This window comes from Microcebus murinus, chromosome 3, assembly GCF_040939455.1.
Source record: "Microcebus murinus isolate Inina chromosome 3, M.murinus_Inina_mat1.0, whole genome shotgun sequence".
Taxonomy (NCBI): Eukaryota; Metazoa; Chordata; class Mammalia; order Primates; family Cheirogaleidae; genus Microcebus; species Microcebus murinus.
This window is the reverse complement of record NC_134106.1, coordinates 113719944-113739360: the sequence shown is the minus strand read 5'-3', so window position 1 is coordinate 113739360 and position 19417 is coordinate 113719944. Positions and strand designations below refer to the sequence as shown.

At 41.3% G+C, this 19417-nt stretch overlaps 1 protein-coding gene and 1 pseudogene across 10 annotated transcripts in view; one reads left to right on the top strand and one right to left on the bottom strand.

Annotated features, from left to right (window-relative positions):
* The window catches only part of N4BP2 (NEDD4 binding protein 2), a 104042-nt gene extending 85387 nt beyond the window's left edge, over window positions 1-18655 (bottom strand). For 3 of the 10 annotated variants that reach the window (XM_012753950.3, XM_076001206.1, XM_012753965.3), the window contains exons 1-2: window positions 18551-18655; window positions 12439-12502 (exon numbers count right to left, since the gene is read on the bottom strand). The gene's annotated coding sequence lies outside the window, so the exon portion shown is untranslated. Of the gene's footprint in view, window positions 1-5521; window positions 5620-10863; window positions 10989-12438; window positions 12503-15489; window positions 15633-18009; window positions 18204-18550 lie in introns of those variants that run through there. The other 7 variants (XM_012753953.2, XM_076001207.1, XM_076001205.1 and 4 more) reach the window with 5 other exon arrangements.
* On the top strand, window positions 3129-3985 carry LOC105865418 (small ribosomal subunit protein eS6-like; annotated as a pseudogene).
* Window positions 18656-19417: the final 762 nt, after the last annotated feature.

Genomic DNA, 19417 nt, shown 5'->3' with positions numbered 1-19417 from the left:
TTGATCTGATCCTCCACTGAAGACCTGCCCTAACTATAGTGTTCGCAATCTCAGATAATGGCAATTTCCAGTTTCTGAGACCAAAACACTAAGAGTCATTCTTGTCTCCTCTTTCCCTCACACCTCAAATCTAATCATTCAACAAATTCTGCTAGTTATAAATTCAAAGTACATTTAGAATCATCACTTCCACCACTACCATCTGGGTCAAAGACATTTTTTGTGAGCATATGAGCTCTTTAATACCAACTTTACTAAAATGTACGAACCACAAAATTCACCATTTTAAAGGGTACAATTCAGGCCGGGCGCTGTGGCTCACGCCTGTAATCCTAGCTCTTGGGAGGCCGAGGCGGGCGGATTGCTCAAGGTCAGGAGTTCAAAACCAACCTGAGCAAGAGCGAGACCCCGTCTCTACTATAAATAGAAAGAAATTAATTGGCCAACTGATATATATATAAAAAAATTAGCCGGGCATGGTGGCGCATGCCTGTAGTCCCAGCTACCTGGGAGGCTGAGGCAGAAGGATCACTCGAGCCCAGGAGTTTGAGGTTGCTGTGAGCTAGGCTGACGCCACGGCACTCACTCTAGCCTGGGCAACAAAGCGAGACTCTGTCTCAAAAAAAAAAAAAAATAAAGGGTACAATTCAGTCATTTTCAGTATATTCAGAGTTGTACAACCATCACCACTAATTCCAGAACATTTCCATCACCCTAAAAAGAAACCCCATGCTCATTAGCTCACTAAAAAGAAACCCCATGCTCACTCCCATTCCTCCTTCCCCTATCTCCTGGCAACCACAAATCTTTTTGTCTCTGTAAATTTTACCTATTCTGGACATTTATATAAATAGGATTGTATAGTATGTGGCCTTTTTTGACTGGCTTCTTTCACTTAGCATGATGTTTTCCAGGTCCATCTATGTTGTAGAATGTATCAGTACTTCATTCCTTTTATTGCTGAATAATATTCCCTGGTACAGATATATCACATTTCATTTCTCTATTCATCAGTTGATAGACATTTGGGCTGTTTCCACTTTTGGGCTATTATGAATAATGTTGCTATGAACATTCACATATGACTTCTGTGTGGACATGTTTCCATATCTCTTAAGTATATACCTCAGAGTGGAACTGTTAAGTTATATGGTAACTCTGTGTTTAACCTATTGAGGAACTGCCAGACTTTTCCAAAGCAGTTGCGCCAATTTCAATTTCCACCAGCAATGTATAAGGGTTTTGATTTCTCTACCACCTCACCAACACCTGCTACAGTCCATCTTGTTTGTTTGTTTGTTTGTTTGTTTTTGAGACACAGTCTATGTTGCTTAGGCTGGTCTTGAACTCCTGGGATCAAGCAATCCTCCCACTTCATCCTAGTGGAACCTCATTGTGGTTTGTTTTTTTTTTTGTTTGTTTGTTTTTTTGAGACAGAGTCTTGCTCTGTTGCCCAGGCTAGAGTGAGTGCCGTGGCAGTAGCCCAGCTCACAGCAAACTCAAACTCCTGGGCTCAAGCAATCCTACTACCTCTGCCTCCCAAGTAGCTGGGACTACAGGCATGCGCCACCATGCCCACCTAATTTTTTCTATATATATTAGTTGGCCAATTAATTTCTTTCTATTTAAAGTAGAGACGGGGTCTCACTCTTGCTCAGGCTGGTTTCGAACTCGTGACCTAGAGCAATCTGCCCACCTCGGCCTCCCAGAGTGCTAGGATTACAGGCGTGAGCCACCGCGCCCAGCCCCTCATTGTGGATTTTGATTTCCATTTCCCTAAGGACTAATATTGTTGACCATCTTTAAATGTCCTTATTGGCATTTGCATAGCTTCATTGAAGAAATGTCTATTCAGATCCTTTGCCCCTTTGTAAATTGGGTTGTTTTTATCGTTAACCTGAATCCAGGTTTGTAAGATTCTATTAAGTACAACATTTCTTTAGATACATATAATGGAATTTTAGGCAGCCAGTAAAGACTATGCTTTGGATAATATTCAATTGTAGTTTTTCTTTTTTTTTTTTTTTCAGATAGAGTCTCACTCTGTTGCCTGGGCTAGAGTGCCATGGCATCAGCCTAGCTCACGGCAACCTCAAACTCCTAGCTCAAGTGATCCTCCCGCCCCAGCCTCCCAAGCAGCTGGGACTACAGGCATGTGACACCATGCCCATCTAATTTATTCTATATATTTTTAGTTATCCAACTAATTTCTTTCTATTTTTTTAGTCTCACTCTTGCTCAGGCTGCTCTCGAACTCCTGAGCCCAAATGATCTGCCCACCTCAGCCTCCCAGAGTGCTAGGATTACAGGCATGAGCCACCATGCTCGGTCTGTAGTTTTTTTAAAGACAGTGTTCAAAAAGAAAGCAAGACATTAAATTAAATATAATCTACAGGCACTCAAATGGGATGGATTAGATTAGACTAGAAGGGAGATCTCTGGGTAACAGAATTATAGGTGATTTCATTTTTTTATATACTACTTTTTTAATATACTACTTTTGCATTTTCCACCTATCTATAATATATACATTTTTCATGAAAAAAATCACTATTATAAATTAAAGGTGAATCATGGACTTCTCACTATACTTCCACCAGCTTGCAAGTTATATATCTCTTATTCTCGTTTTTTTCACTACTTGTATGTAGAAAGATCTAAACGCATAGGCAATCTGAGTGTTCAAATGTTTGGTATAGTAAAGAAAATTCTGGTGTATAAGCCAGGCCCGGTGGCTCACACCTATAATCCCAGCACTTTGGGAGGCTGAAACAGGAGGATTGCTTGAGGCTAGGCATTCAAGACAAGCCTGGACAACAAAGCAAGATCTGTCTCTAAAGAAATGAAAAAATTAGCTTTGCACAATGGCACATGCCTGTAGTCCCAGCTACGGGGATTAAGGGGAAGCTAAGGCAGGAGCCCAGCAGTCTGAGCTATTATCTCACCACTGCACTCCAGCCCAGGTGACAGAGTGAGATCCCATCTATTTAAAAAAAAATAATAATAACCATCATAAAAGAAACCAAGAAAATATTACAGAGAAGTTACAGTATTCAAACACAGCATGCTCCCAGAAAAGATCACAAAACATCTTCCTCAAAAGCAAATGCTGCTCTTTTTCATGGCGCCTCGGAGGCAATCAGCTGCTTCACGATGAAGCTGAATATCTCCTTCCCAGCCACTGGCTGCCAGAAACTCATTGAAGTGGACGATGAACGCAAACTTCGTACTTTCTATGAGAAGCGTATGGCCACGGAAGTTGCTGCCGACGCTCTGGGTGAAGAATGGAAGGGTTATGTGGTCCGAATCAGTGGTGGGAACGACAAGCAAGGTTTCCCCATGAAGCAGGGTGTCTTGACCCATGGCCGTGTTCGCCTGCTACTGAGTAAGGGGCATTCCTGCTACAGACCAAGGAGAACAGACCAAGGAGAACTGGAGAAAGAAAGCGCAAATCTGTTCGTGGTTGTATTGTGGATGCCAACCTGAGTGTTCTCAACTTGGTTATTGTAAAAAAAGGAGAGAAGGATATCCCTGGACTGACTGATAGATACTACAGTACCTCGTCGTCTGGGGCCCAAAAGAGCTAGCAGAATCCGCAAACTCTTCAATCTGTCTAAAGAAGATGATGTTCGCCAGTATGTTGTGAGGAAGCCCTTAAATAAAGAGGGTAAGAAACCTAGGACCAAAGCACCCAAGATTCAGCGACTTGTAACTCCACGTGTCCTGCAACATAAACGCCGGCGTATTGCTCTGAAGCAGCAGCGCACTAAGAAAAATAAGGAAGAGGCTGCAGAATATGCTAAACTTTTGGCTAAGAGAATGAAGGAGGCCAAAGAAAAGCACAGGAACAGATTGCCAAGAGACGTAGGCTGTCCTCTCTGAGAGCATCTACTTCTAAGTCTGAGTCGAGCCAAAAATAAGATTTTTTGAGTTAAATAATAAATAAGACCATATCCCAAAAAAAAAAAAAAAAAAAAAAAGCAAATGCTACCAAGGAACAATATAATCAATCTTTACTGGGGATTATGTTGCCTAAAAGATGATTTCAAACATACTGCTATGATAACAGTAAGGTAAATACTAAAATTTTAGGAGGTACCAAGGGTAGTCACTAAAAGACTATTTATTAAAAAATGTAATCCAGTCCAGGTAACATAGTGAGACCCCATTGCTACAAAAAAATAAGAAAACTAGCCAGGTGTGGTAGCACACACCTGTAGTCCTAGCTACTCTGGAGGCTGAGGTGGGAGGATTGCTTGAGCTCAGGAGTATGAGGTTGCTGTGAGCTATGGCTATATCCCTGTGTGCTAACCTGGGTGACAGAACAAGACCCTATCCCAAAAAAGAGGGGAGAGGGGAGACGGGTGAGGGAGAGGGGTAACCAAATAATTATGGTAACTAATCATCTTTAAATGTATTTATCTGTCATAAGAATTATTGTAATTAAGAATTAAAGGCCAGCGCAGTGGCTCACACCTGTAATCCTAGCACTCTGAGAGGCCGAGGCAGGAGGAATGCTTGAGCTCAGGAGTTCGAGACCAGCCTGAGCAAGAGCGAGACCCTGTCTCTACTATAAATAGAAAGAAATTAGCCAAACAACTAAAAATAGAAAAACATTAGCCAAGCATAGTGGTACGTGCCTGTAGTCCTAGCTATGTGGGAGGCTGAGGCAAGAGGATCACTTGAGCCCAGGAGTTTGAGGTTGCTGTGAGCTAGGCTGACGCCACGGCACTCTAGCCCGGGCAACACAGTGAGACTCTGTCTCAAAAAAAAAAAAAAAAAAAAGAATTAAGGACATCCTTATTGATGGAATATTGATGGAAAAGAGTATGGCTAAAAAAAAAAAAAAAAATCACCCTTTGCAATACTATACAGCAGAGTTAAAAAGAATAAAGTACAATGTAGACATAAGATGTACCCAAAAACTACACAGACCTCCAAGACATATTGTTAAAGGCAAAAAGCCACTTGCTGAACAATATACAGCTTTAGTCCAAAGAATGGCAGGAAGGTCTATTTCTCCATAATCCAGCAACACTTTCTATAATCCTGCACTGCTTACTGCAGTACTAGTCTTGCTTAATCATTTCAGAGCCTCACTTTCCTGGTTTTACTGACTGTATGTGTTTATCTCCGAAACTAACCATGCTTCTTGAAAACAGGAATCATGACATCTACTCCAATCTGGCACTTAGCACAGATCCACACATAAAACAGGGGCACAAATAATATTTGTGGATGGCTAACAATATGTAAAATATGATGGAGCAAGACTTTTAGAGGCAAAGAAAACAAAACATTCATTAAATGAGAAAACCAGGACCACAATGCAGTTCTTTACATGTCCTGGGTCAACATGTTTTATACTACCATAGCTTTTTTGGAAATTCTAGTAACAATTTATGATTATATTTTCTTTCTCTTGAGAGATTTTTTAAAATCACTCAAATATGTTAAAAAAAAAAAGCTTAAAAACCTATGAGTAAAATATTTCATATCCCACAATTTTAATAAGACTTACTGTCTGTCTAAGCATTGATGCTATCAAGGTGCTTATTAAGGCCACAGTCGATATCTGCAAACTCTATAGCTCTTCTGATTATCCAACATGTCTTCTTACTATTAAAAAAAAAGGTATGTACTTTAAAGGCAAATTCATATCAAATTATATAAAAATTTGATATAAATGAAACTAAAGTCCAAAATAGATATAATGTTTATAATATAAATATATATGATATTCCAAAGAGAAAGTCATGAAAGAAAAAAGACAAGAAAGGTCTCATTTGTCATCACTGTAGGTGACTAATGCACTCTGAAAATGGTTCTGTAAAGGGAAGGAACTAAGCATTTATTCTACCTTTTAAGTAGAACACTATTTCTAGGTAACAAAACAGCCCTAGTTGATGAAAGAAATTTTGTCTTTATAGTAGGTGGCTAGCTACTAAATGTAAAAGGAATAATAGAATCCAAACTAATTACCATTTTGTAACCCATAATTAAACAGCAGATCAAGAATCACCAATGAATGCTGAAATCATTAGGTGAAAGGTTGATAGAAAGTGACCTGTTGTCAAAGTACCATCCCACAGATTCCAACTTGCTAGACACAAAAAGAAAAACGTAACTCTACAACGAAATGATCAGGTTCTCCCCGCCTTAGCTTGGTGATCAAATACATCAAAACACTGAGCACTAGATATTATATGTGTCTCAATATGAAACAATATGAAGTAGACAGTATTACTAAATGAAGTACTTTCCCCAAAATGTTTAGCCTGAGCCTATTTACACATTTAGATCTAACTCCCAGTTTACAGGAAATACATATGGGGGTAGAGGAAGAAGTTATACTACACCATGAGGAAACAATTAGCAATACCAAATGTAATACAGTCTCAGTAGAGCTAGCAAGTCAATACCTGGGGGAGGTGAGGAAAGGCAGAGAAGGGAATGGGATGGGTAGAAGAGATAGTTCTGTATACAAAAAGACTCAAGAGATAAATAATAACCAAATGCAACAGGTAGCTCTTGATTGAAACTTGGTATTTATTAAAGAAACACAGTAATAAAAGACGTTATGAATATAGTATAATACGTCAGAGAATTATTTGTAATTTTGCTAGGAATAATAATTGTTTTGTGGTTTTATAGGACAATGTCCTTTTCCTGGGCGATACGCTAAAGATAATATGTCTTCTTATAATTTTTTTAAGAGAGCAAATTTCAAGCTAAATTTTTAGATGTCAAAGTCCAAAATACAAATAACATTTATAACACAAATATATAATACTCACAAGAAAAAACAAAGAAAAATCTCATTTGCCACTACTAATTTACTTTTAAATGTTTTAGAAAATTTATATATACATGTAGATAAAGCAAACGTGGCAGAATGTTAACAATTATTGAATCTAGGAGATGGGTATGTGTGGATTCAATGCACCATCCTACTTTTCTATATGTCCAAATATTTTCCTAATAAAAGTTTTCAAAATAGGCTGGGCCCGGTGGCTCATGCCTGTAATCCTAGCACTCTGGGAGGCCGAGGCAGGCGGATTGCTCAAGGTCAGGAGTTCGAAACCAGCCTGAGCAAGAGCAAGAGCAAGACTCCGTCTCTACTATAAATAAGAAGAAATTAATCGGCCAACTAATACATATAGAAAAAATTAGCCAGGCATGGTGGTGCATGCCTGTAGTCCCAGCTACTTGGGAGGCTGAGGCAGCAGGATTGCTTTAGCCCAGGAGTTTGAGGTTGCTGTGAGCTAGGCTGACGCCACGGCACTCACTCTGGCCTGGGCAACAAAGCAAGACTCTGTCTCAAAAAAAAAAAATTTTCCAAATGTGCCATGCTTCAAGCAAACTGGTTTCTAAAACGTTTGATAAAAATAAAACCATGTTTAATTCACTCAAAGAATATCACCACAAGGTTAAAAAAAAAAAACTCCTTTAATTCAAATATCAACCCTTAATTTAAAATTTATAATTCAAATATGCCAAGTTTTCATAAAGCAGGGCACACTCCATATTTGAAAGGTTATTTATAGGCTATCTGTCCTTATGTGTCCTGAGAAAAGAAAAATTCAATCATGCTATAGGTAAAAGGAAGGGAGAAAATGAAAAGGAATTTTTAAAAGGATAAAAATTATGAGAAGGACCCCAAATAGTCAAAACAAATTTGAGAAAGAAAAACGTAGAGGCCTCATACTTCCTGATTTCAAAACACCTTGCAAAGCTACAGTAATCAAAACACTATGGTAAATTAGCTGGGGCATGGTGGCGCATGCCTGTAGTCCCAGCTACTCAGGAGGCTGAGGCAGGAGGATCACTTGAGCCCAGGAGTTTGAGGTTGCTGTTAGCTAGGCTGATGCAACAGCACTCTAACCTGAGCAACACAGTGAGACTCTGTCTCAAAAATAATAATAATAATAATAATACAACTCAACAAAAAAACCAAATAACCTGATTAAAAAGCAGGCAAAGGATGTAAATAGACATTTCTTCAAAGATACACAAATGGCAAACAAGTATATGAAAAGATGCTCAACATCACTAATCTCAGAAAAATGAAAATCAGGCCGGGCAAGGTGGCTTACGCCTGTAATCCTAGCACTCTGGGAGGCCAAGGCAGGTGGATTGCTCGAGGTCAGGAGTTCGAAACCAGCCTGAGCAAAAGCAAGACCCCCGTCTCAACTAAAAATAGAAAGAAATTAATTGGCCAACTAATATATATAGAAAAAAATTAGACGGGCATGGTGGCACATGCCTGTAGTCCCAGCTACTTGGAAAGCTGAGGCAAGAGGATTGCTTGAGCCCAGGAGTTTGAGGTTGCTGTGAGCTAGGCTGACGCCACGGCACTCACTCTAGCCTGGGCAACAAAGCGAGACTCTGTCTCAAAAAAATAATTAATTAATTAATTAAAAATAGAATTACCATATGATTCAGCAATTCCACCTCTGGGTACATATCCAAAAGAATTGAAAACAGGATCTCAAAGACATAATTACACACATATGTTCACTATAGCATTATTCACAAGAGTCAAGAGGTAGAATCAATCTAAATGCCCAGCAGATGAACGTGCTCTGTTTCTCATTTTTATGGCATATAATAAAGATATTGAAGAAAAAGAAAAAATTTAAGAAAAGAAAATAAATTTAAAAAAATTTTTAAATGTGCTCTATATATACACAATGGAATGTTATTCAGCCTTACAAAAAGAAAGAAATCAGGTCATAAGCTGCAACATGGATGAACCTTAAGGACATTATGCTAGTGAAATAAGGCAGTCACAAAAAGAAAAGAATGACATGATTCTACTTAGATGAGGTACCTAAAGCAGTCAAACTCTAAAACACAGAAAATAGAATGGTAGTTGCCAAGGGATGAGAGAAGGGTGTAAAAGGGAGTTCAATGGGTAGAGTTTCAGTTTTACAAGATGAAAAATTGCACAACAGTGTGCATATAGTTAACTCCTAATGGTTACAGTAGTAAATGTTTCATGATTTTTTTTAACTATAAGGAGTTTAACTACAAAGAAAAAATTTCGAGAAGTTGGTCTAGTAGGGAAAGAGAATATTCACTCAAGAGAGGTGGAGTCAAAAATAGAACATTAACTGAAAAAAATATGATGAGGTTTATAATATGGAAAAAGAGAGTTTTATTTCTCATAAGGGTTTCAGCCCACGATGGCCATTCCAGCAGACCGGGAAGCAGGGCAAGCCAGGAACACCCGCTTAGAGGCAGGCACAATGGGAACCGGAGTTTATACTGAGTGAGATGGCCAAATATACATATTTAACAAACTATAGGAGTCATGAATATTCACAAAAAGAGAAAACATGCACATGTGCAGTTGTGTTTTATACCTCCCACCCTGTCATGGCTGGGAACCTAGTTTTAAGGTTTCTCTGGGCTCCCCTTGGCCAAGAGGGGTCTGTTCAGTTAGTAGGGGGCTTAGGATTTCACTAAACAAAAGAAAATCACAAATAGAAATTCTGAGAAATGAACTAAATTTAATTGCATCTACACAATCAATTATCAACTCTGGGTCCCCTGACTAGAAGCTTTACTGGAGATACATAGGTCCAGAAACTACGTACAAAATACTCTACTAGGTACCTGTACTTCCCAGTAACTGTGCTTGTATCATATCACTCCTACTCAACTACTTCTTTCCTCCCAACCACCAATCACCAAAAAGCCTACATGCTCTCCTACCTGTCTGTAAAAATGCCTTCCTCCACTGGAAGAACTGTCTAGAAATTTTCTCAACATATCCAAAATTGATAATGATCAGAGGAATTCTTAACTCACACTAACCAAACTCCTAATATTTCTTATACAGTTTCAGTTTCTTTCTTTTTCTGAGACAGAGTCTCGCTTTGTTGCTCAGGCTAGAGTGAGTGCCGTGGCATCAGCCTAGCTCACAGCAACCTCAAACTTCTGGACTCAAGCAATCCTGCTGCCTCAGCCTCCCAAGTAGCTGGGACTACAGGCATGCGCCACCATGCCCGGCTAGGTTTTCCTATATATATTAGTTGGCCAATTAATTTCTTTCTATTTATAGTGGAGACGGGGTCTTGCTCTTGCTCAGGCTGGTTTTGATCTGGAGCAATCTGCCCACCTCGGCCTCCCAGAGTGCTAGGACTACAGGTGTAAGCCTTCTTAAGAGGAGTTTATAGTTGTTTCAACTTCTTACTTTCTGTTGACTCCTTCCCCAACACCATCCTCCCCTGGCTCCACAACCCCTGGGATCTGCTGGTGTTTCTCTGCCTAGCCCTTCTCAGTCTCATTCATGGATTTCTTCTCTTCTGCCCATTTTTTTCAATGTTATTACTCCTCCTGGGTTCCTTTTTTTTTTTTCTTCCAAAAGCTCTTCTGGAATCCTCCTAGATTCTATCTCTAACCTTTTGCTCTACCTACCTATGATATTATGGTAGAAAAAGACAGATAGACAGACAGATAGATAGATTGATTGATTTTCATCGATGGTTCCTGGCTTATAACTCCCATAGCCCTTGTTGTAGTATAATGTTGGGGCAGTTTAGGCCCCAGGAAATAGAATCGCTCTCTGACCACCTCCTGCCCTCCTTTTACCTGTCTAAGGCAGGACTCTAATCTGATTGTGGATTCTAAAACCCTCGTTCCAGAGAGTCCTGTCTCATACCTGAAGGAAGGAATGCTACACAGACAGGCCAGGAAGAATCTGAACAGACAGGCCTTGCTGGGTTTCCCCACTTAGTCTATTAGGTATGAGATCATACCCTTTTTACCCAGTCATACTTCTACATCATTGTCAATCACACCCATGTAATGAAGCCCCATAAAAACCCAAAAAGATCTGGGCATGGTGGCATGTACCCGATAGTTCTGGCTTCCCAAGAGGCTGAGGCAGGAGAATTGCTTGAGCCTGGGAGTTCAAGGTTGCGCTGAGCTGTGTTTGTGCCACCATACTCCAGCCTGGGAGACAGAGTGAGAACCTGTCTCTATAAAAAAAAAAAAAAAGGCATACAATCTCCTCACTCTTTCCCCCCTTCAGAGCACCTCTTCATCTGTATCCTTTGTAATATCCTACATAATAAATTGGTAATGAAGTTTCCTTGAGTTCTATGAGCCACTCCAGCAAATTAATCAAACCCAAAGAGGAGGTCATGGGAACCCCAATGTGAAGCCAGCTAGTCAGAAGTTCTGGAGGCTTGCACTGTGACTGGTGTCTCAAGTGGGAGAGTTTGGGGACTGAGCCCTCAACCTGTGGGATCTGATGCTATCTCCAGGTAGACAGTGTCAGAACTAAATTGAAGGACACCCAGTTGGTGTCTACTGCAGGAACGATTGCTTGCTCACTGGTAGAGTGAAATCCCCACATATTTTGGGGTCACAGAAGTCTTCTGTGTTGATTTTTGTGGTGTGACAGCAAAAGAAAAATGGAGTGAGTTTTTCTTAAACACTACCTTTTCTAGGTCCATCTAAACCCATGGCTTTGATACCTATAACTGTGACTCTAGCCAAGCATCCTCTCCCAAACTCCAATATAGTTAACTGCCTTAGAGACACACCCACTTGAATACTTCATGGGCACTTTAAACCTGAGGGATCCAGCTTAAAAATCTTTCAATGATTCTCTATAGCTTTCAAGATCAAGTTCCAACTCCTTGGTGAAGCATTCAAGGACTTCTATGATCTGGCCCCTAACCTACTCACAGCCTCCTCTGTACTCTCTCTTCCACCTGTACCTAATTATTTGTTTCCCACACAAGGTAGGCCATTTCACAGCTCTGTGGTTCACACATGCTCTGCCCAGAAATCCCTCCACCCGCTACCATCCAACCCATATTTTTTGGCTCAATTAACTTTCCTTGAGGAAAGTGTTCCACTATCCCAAAGTCTGATTTGGCCATAGCTTCCACTGTATCCTAGGCATACCTCTAGCTTAGCACCTTTGTATTTATTTGTTTAGTATACTAGTCTGTAAGCATCTCTTCAGATATGTGTCTTTTTTTTTTTTTTTTTTTTTTTTTTAGACAGAGTCTTGCTTTGTTGCCTAGGCTAGAGTGAGTGCCGTGGCGTCAGCCTAGCTCACAGCAACCTCAAACTCCTGGGCTCAAGCAATCCTCCTGCCTCAGCCTCCCAAGTAGCTGGGACTACAGGCATGAGCCACCATGCCCGGCTAATTTTTTCTATATATATTAGTTGGCCAATTAGTTTCTTTCTATTTATAGTAGAGACGGGGTCTCGCTCTTGCTCAGGCTGGTTTCGAACTCCCGACCTCGAGCGATCCGCCCGCCTCGGCCTCCCAGAGAGCTAGGATTACAGGCGTGAGCCACCGCGCCCGGCCCAGATATGTGTCTTATTTAGCAAACAATACCTCAACAAATATGTGTCATATGCCAGCACAAACCAAAAAGCCAACTTAGTTCTTTAAAATATTGAACTTACCATTTCAGTACCTGGAATACTTAGGTCCATAATACAAAGCATCTGTTTCCCACAAATAAAGCACCTATGAAAATAAATTCATAATCAGAAGGGTAGTTAAGAACTACAATGGATATTGTTTGTGTCTGCCCAAATTCCTTCCCCTCTCCTACCCCATCAGTGGTCTGTTTGCTGCTGACAGATCCCTGGCCATATAAGTGAGCATATCTTAAGACCTAGGCTGACCTAGGCATAGTACCTCATCCACTCAACTGCAGGCATTGGTCAAGATATGGCCATGTGACCAAATCTATCTAGAGCCTCTAACAGGAGGCTCTAAGTAGAAAGCCTGTGCTGCCAGGAACCCGGCCACCCCATGTGCAGACGCATGTCTACAGTAAAAGGAATGAAGCCAGTATGCACAGAGTATAAGAAGAGAAAGGACCCAACTATGGGCAAGGTCCCATCCTAACTTCTCCTGGACATCTCCAAGCCACACTATTTCTGTTATGTAGTTACATGAACCAATAACTTTTCCCCCACAGGCTATTTCAAGCTATATTTCTGTTACTTGTAGTCAATAGAGTCCTAACTAATAAACAGAGAAACTTAATGGAGGGAAATAAAATGTCAAAAGACATTTTCCATTCAGGTTGTAAAAGGGCCTACTATACCTTTTCTGACTTAGAAAACTTTCATTTATTAGATACAATGTCTCATTCTTTTCCCTACTGGATAACCCCCCAATTTACTATTTAATTGTACTTTTGATATAATCTGTGCAAATCACATCATTTTCTAAGATGAGTAATTTACCTCTTTCCTTTGCTACGCCCTAACTAGTACATACTGAGTTGACAAATAAGCAAGCAATACATGTGATAAGAGGACATAAAGTGCTAAGGAAACAAATAGGAGGCACCAGTAACCCAGACTTGAGGTATCGAAGAGGGTTTTCTCCTGGAGTTATCGCCTAGACTGAGATCTAAAAGACAAGTGTCAGTTAACAAAACAAAAGTGGAGGTAAGCAGAGAACTAGGGAAGGTATTCCAGACAAAGAGAAGCTTCTATACTCAGGCCTATATTTAAGGAACTGGGCATCTTAAGGGAGAAATGCAACTAATTGAATAGGACTAGCAGTCTTGAGGACAAAGAGAGAAAATGATAGAAGGAAGAAGACATAAACACAAACCAACTCATAAGGATCCTGCAAGTTAAGTCAGAAAGTTCACAATTCATCCTGAAGGCAATGAAACACCACACAAAAGGTTTTAAGCAGAGGAGTTACAGGATCAAATGTGTTAGAACACTCTAACTACAGTGGGAAAAAATGGATTGAAAGGCAAGACTGCAAGCAGAATGACCGGTAAGAAGACTACTGTAAGAACCCAGGTGAGAGATGATACTAACTACAAAGTAGGATAAAAGCAGTAGGAATAGGGAAAAGGAACAGATTTAAGAGATATTAAAGAATCCAATAAGGCTCAGTGATCAATCGGAATGTGAAAGTAAAGAGAAGAGCACAAGGAATAGCCATGTTGCTGCCAAGTTACTATTAGCAGCATATTACTATTTACTGACTTCTTACCACACAAGCATTATCTCCTAGAGATACGAAAGAAAAGAGAGAAAGTTTGTCTTGCCTTCTTTGGTTTGGGGATGGGAAGTTTATTAATGATGACAGTGTAGGATAAGCTAAGTTTGAGGAACCTGTAGGAACATCCAAATAGACATATCATGAAGATAGATAATCTACGAGTCCAGTTATCAGAAAACAGCTTTGAGTTGAAGATTAGAGAATTATCAGCATACAGATGGTAACTGGGGAGAGTATTTTTTGAAGTAAAATATCTGTTATTCATGCCAACATATATTTAATACCTACAGAACTGTAAAGTGTTGGGAATGGTGCTAGGCAAAAAAAAAAAAAAAGCAAGATTCAGTCTCAGTTCTCAAGAAGTTCACAGTTAATGAAGGTGACTCAATACCGTGACAAGCAAATAATGGAAATATTTCAAAGGTTCAGCAGTAATAAAAAGGCATAAATGATTATCTCTGCTGGGGGAAGGAAGAAAAAAGACTTTAGAAAAAATATCATCTACATCTTGAAGTAGGTTAGCATAGAGTTTAGGAGGAGAAGGACGGGGAGAGCAGTGAAGACACTCCAGGTTGACCATGCACGGTGGCTCACACCTGTAATCCTAGCATTTTGGGAGGCCGAGGCAAAAGGATCGCTTGAGGCCAGGAGTTTGAGATCAGCTTGGGCAATAGTGAGACCCGATTGCTACAAAAAATTTAAAAATTAGCCAGGCATGGTGGTGTGCACCTGTAGTCCTAGCTACTCAGGAGGCTAAGGCTGGAGGATCACTTGAGCCGAGGAGTTGGAGGCTGCAGTGAGCTATGATGATGCCATAGCACTATAGCCTGGGCAACACTGCAGGCAGAAGAAATAATAAATTCAAAGACAGAAAGAAATTTAAAAAAAAAAAAGATGCCCTGCTTTGTAACAGAAAAATTAAGTATTAATCATGTCAGTCTCCCAAACTAATTCTGAAATTTAATGAATAGAGAATACTTATAAAATGTGTTATAAAAAAAAAGACACATGGAGGAATTTTGCCCTACTAAATACTAAAGCACATATTAAAGTAACACAATAAAATTTAGTATTACAGATTCAAAAATCCAATAAAGATGGAAGAATTACAATGAAGTCATAAGCCAGAAATAGGCCTAAATATATCTCAAAACTTAAATGCAATAAAATAGGCTTTTTAAAACATGATAGAATTTTTTAATAAAGTATTAAAATGATTTAATGGTAATTCATAAAACAATTAAGATAGAGGCTGGCCAGCCACGGTGGCTCATGCCTGTAATCCCAGTACTTTGGAGACCAAGGCAGGAGGATCACTTGAAGCCAGGAGTTTGAGACCAGCCTGGGCAACATAGCAAGACCCCATCAATTCTTTCAATAAGCACTGAATGAAAAGTAAAAAAAAAAACAAAAAAAAGACTCCATCACTATATAAAAAATTTTTTTTTAAATTAGCTGGGTGTGGTGGCACGCACCTGTAGTCCTAGCTACTCAGGAGGCTGAGGCAGGAGGATGGCTTGAGCCCAGGAGTTCAAGGCCACAGTGAGTTATGATCACACCACTGCACTCCAACCTGGGTGACAGACCAAGACCCTATCTTCCAAAAAAAAAAAAAAAAAAAAATCATCACTTTATACTAAAATAAATTCTGACAGACCAAGAGTTAACTCTAGTAATACTAGAAAAAACTGATTATCACATCTTTAAAACAATGAAATGTCTCAGTTTAGATGGATCAATGACAAAAGAAAAGAATGACAGATTAATATATGAACATTTTAAACTTCCTACTATTAAAAGCAACCAAAAAGTAAAACAGCAAACTAAAGAAAAAAGATGCTAATAACCATATATTTAGGGCTTGCTCAGAATTTTAAGAAAAAACAACCAATAGACAATCAAAAGCTATGGACAGTCCACATTTAGAAAAATAAGAGTGTTACCAATCAGTCTAGTGAGGTTTAGTGAAATCATTACACCCTGCCCCAGTGCTCAGGTTAAGTGTCACAATGTGAGTTCTTTGATGCAGTAATTCTACTAACAGTCATAAAAATCTAACTGGTTTAGCCACTTTATTCCCCCACGTAAATTGATGAACTGCTCTTTTAATTTTTAAAATTCTAGATGTACAGTACTAATAAAATAATTTCTGGAGGGCGATGCTGAGATTTAAACTCAGGGTTAAGAAGGTAAAATACTCCCCAAGCCTCATAAGGCCTACCTTCGAAAAGCCTGGCAACCTACTATCTAGGCATATTTTAAGACTTTAGTAAGATAGGTAAGGAAGATGTTTGTAAATAAATTTAATATACCAAAATTCAGAGAAACGTTAACACCTGTATATGTTATTTTTTTATATATGAACAAACTGAGTAAGAGTAATATGGAAGGAAAAATGTTCACCTGACAAACCAATGTAACTTATTTCATCAATTTTAAGACATTTTTACATTTATATAGTTGGGATGCATCCCAGAATCAATGACGTGTCCTAGTTTACTTGGAGCAACTTTCTTTGTGGTGGCACATAAAATAGTCCATCTCACAACTAATGGGATGAATGGATAGAAAGACCATGGAAATAATGTTAAGAATAAGGTTTTGGGTCACAGAGATCTAAGTTCCACTAAATTGTGACTCTGAGATATATACATACACACACACTTGTGGAAGGGCCTTCAGCAACTTTCTTAACATTTCTCAGTCTCTGTCTCCTGATCTATAATATAAAACAGTGCTGAGAATAGTGTAAATCTCATAGAGGTGTGAGAATTAACTACAACAGTGTATGTAAACTGCTTAAAACCATGCCCAGGGTGTGTGTGTATACCATTTGATAATACACTGAAGATAAGGGCAAATGAGAGTGATAATGATGTATGGCTTGATGTATAGCTTACTCATAGCTTGGCACGGTAGACATCAACAAATGTTCAATCTCTTCTTTAATTCCTAACATAAAATACTTCAGAAAGCATTTAATAGATTCATTGCTTGACCTGGCAATCTGAGATTCTTCCAAGACTTACAATGTGATTTTGCATATAAAAAGCAGAAAGCAAGGCAAAGAAGGTAGATAGCTATTTTCTAAAATTCACATAGACTAATAAATGGTTACTGCTTTGCATATCAAAAGACATGGATAATCATGAAGGAAAGGAAAATAATTAGTGTTAAAAAAATGCCCCAGGCCGGGCGCGGTGGCTCACGCCTGTAATCCTAGCACTCTGGGAGGCCGAGGCGGGCGGATTGCTCAAGGTCAGGAGTTCAAAACCAGCCTGAGTGAGACCCCGTCTCTACCATAAAAATAGAAAGAAATTAATTGGCCAACAAATATATATAATATAAAAATCAGCCGGGCATAGTGGCTCGTGCCTGTAGTCCCAGCTACTCGGGAGGCTGAGGCAGCAGGATCGCTTGAGCCCAGGAGTTTGAGGTTGCTGTGAGCTAGGCTAACGCCACGGCACTCACTCTAGCCTAGGCAAGAAAGCGAGACTCTGTCTCAAAAAAAAAAAAAAAAAAAAAAAAAAAAAAAAAAAAAAAAAAAAAAAAAAAAAAAAAAAAAATGCCCCAACAATGGTAATATTTATTTAGCCTCTGTCATGCCCAAGATACTGTGATTATGCCTTTACCATAACTTAAGCCCATTTTTCCAGGCAATCCAGTAATCCCATCCTCTCTCTACCCTTCAAAACAACTGAAGTCAACAGGTACACAAATTGACATTCGTAAAGACTGTATGCTGATTTATTATTTTACAGGTTAGTCTTTTTCCATTAACTACAATGTAGCGTCCTTGCAGAAGAGCAGCCATTTACTTCCTCTTCTTCCCACCACCCTCCACCACTGCCGCCCCCATCCTAACACAGCACTTCAATAACAACGGCCCTGGCACAGAAACTCCAAAATATTGATCTAATTTCTGACCTTTGAAAATGAACAACGTACGAAAAGAAAATTGAATCACGTTTATCAAAACACAAAACATTTCTTACATTTCTTGAAGCGCCTAAGAATTCTTTCAGTGAAAACTGAAGAATTAAACCAGTTAAGGTTAAAACCAGTTACAAAAGACAGCTGGCGTTTGAGAGAAAAACACTGGAAATAACAAAAGCGGAGTGAAAAGGCTGGTGTTGGGAGCTAAGGAAAATTTTTTTGTTTCTAGGCAGAAGAGAGACAGCTGCAAATCAGTCACCGTTTTCCGAGCGGCGGCTCCGCTCAGGCTTCTCCTCCGCGCTCGGCCCGCCCCCTCCGAGGCGCCGGGCCCGGCGAGCCGCCGCTCGATTGGCTGAAGCCGGCGAGCAAGGCCGGCCAAGCCCGCCCTCGGCCCGCACCGCGCCACGGCGACGCCACAACCGCCGCACGGCGACAGACTGCAAACGCCCGCGCCTCAAACAATCGGGTCCCGGTTCTAGAAACTTGCCAAAAGGAAGACTGCTTAAAGCCAACACTGACGGAGATCTGCCGTCTACGTTTTTGTCTCTAGCTCTCTTTCTGAGGAAAAAACTATTTTAACCAAAAAAACACGAGACTCACTCTATTGAAGAGGAATTTCTAAACGGACAGCTCGGAGAGCGTCCGGATGAGAGAAGGGTTCTAGAAGGTCCCAGTGAGGATCAAAGTTACGGATCGGGGCAGAGGGTCAAACACGCACAAACGGCGAGGGAGGGCTGTCTCCCCGCAGCGCCCAAACCCGAACGCGCGGAGTGAGCGGCGGGGCGGCTCTGAGCGCGTAAAGCTGCAGCTCTGCTGGCACTGCGCGCCCGGGGGCGGCCTGAGTTCCCAGCGGGCTCCGCCAGGCAGCGCCGCAGGCGCGCAGGGCCAAGTCGCGGCGGGAACGGACAGGCAGGAAGCCTCCGGGGGCCGGGGGCGTTTCCGGGGCCTGGAGGCCCGCCAGGCACAGGGAGGCCGGGAAAGCGACCGTGGCCGGGCCCCCGCCTTCGCCGGCCCCGGCGGCACGCCAGGGCCCGCCTCTCGCCGACGCCTCACTTCCCTTCCGTCCGGGCGGCCGGGCCGTGGGCCAGACAGGAGGAGGCCCGCGCCGGCCCCCGCGTTCGGAGCTTTGGGTTCCGGACACAGCGGCGCCCGCCACTACCTCAGGCCCTCCACTTTGGCTCGTAGCCCCAGGACCCCTTCCCTCCAAGGCCCTCAGCCCGGACTCGGAGCCCTGCCTCCCACCCGCTGCCTTTACCTGCTGCTTCAGCGAGCGCAGGGCGCCGGAGCCGGAGCCGCGTCGTCGAGCGCGCAACGCCCCGCCGCGGGCCCGCAGCCCTTTCCCGCCGCCGCTGCGCTCTCTGGCGCGGCGCAGGGCTGGCGAGCAGCGGCGGCCGCGGGGGACGCGCGGCGAGCACGCCCGGCGGGGAGACACTGCCGCTCTCCGTCCGGCCGGGGAAGAGCAGCCTC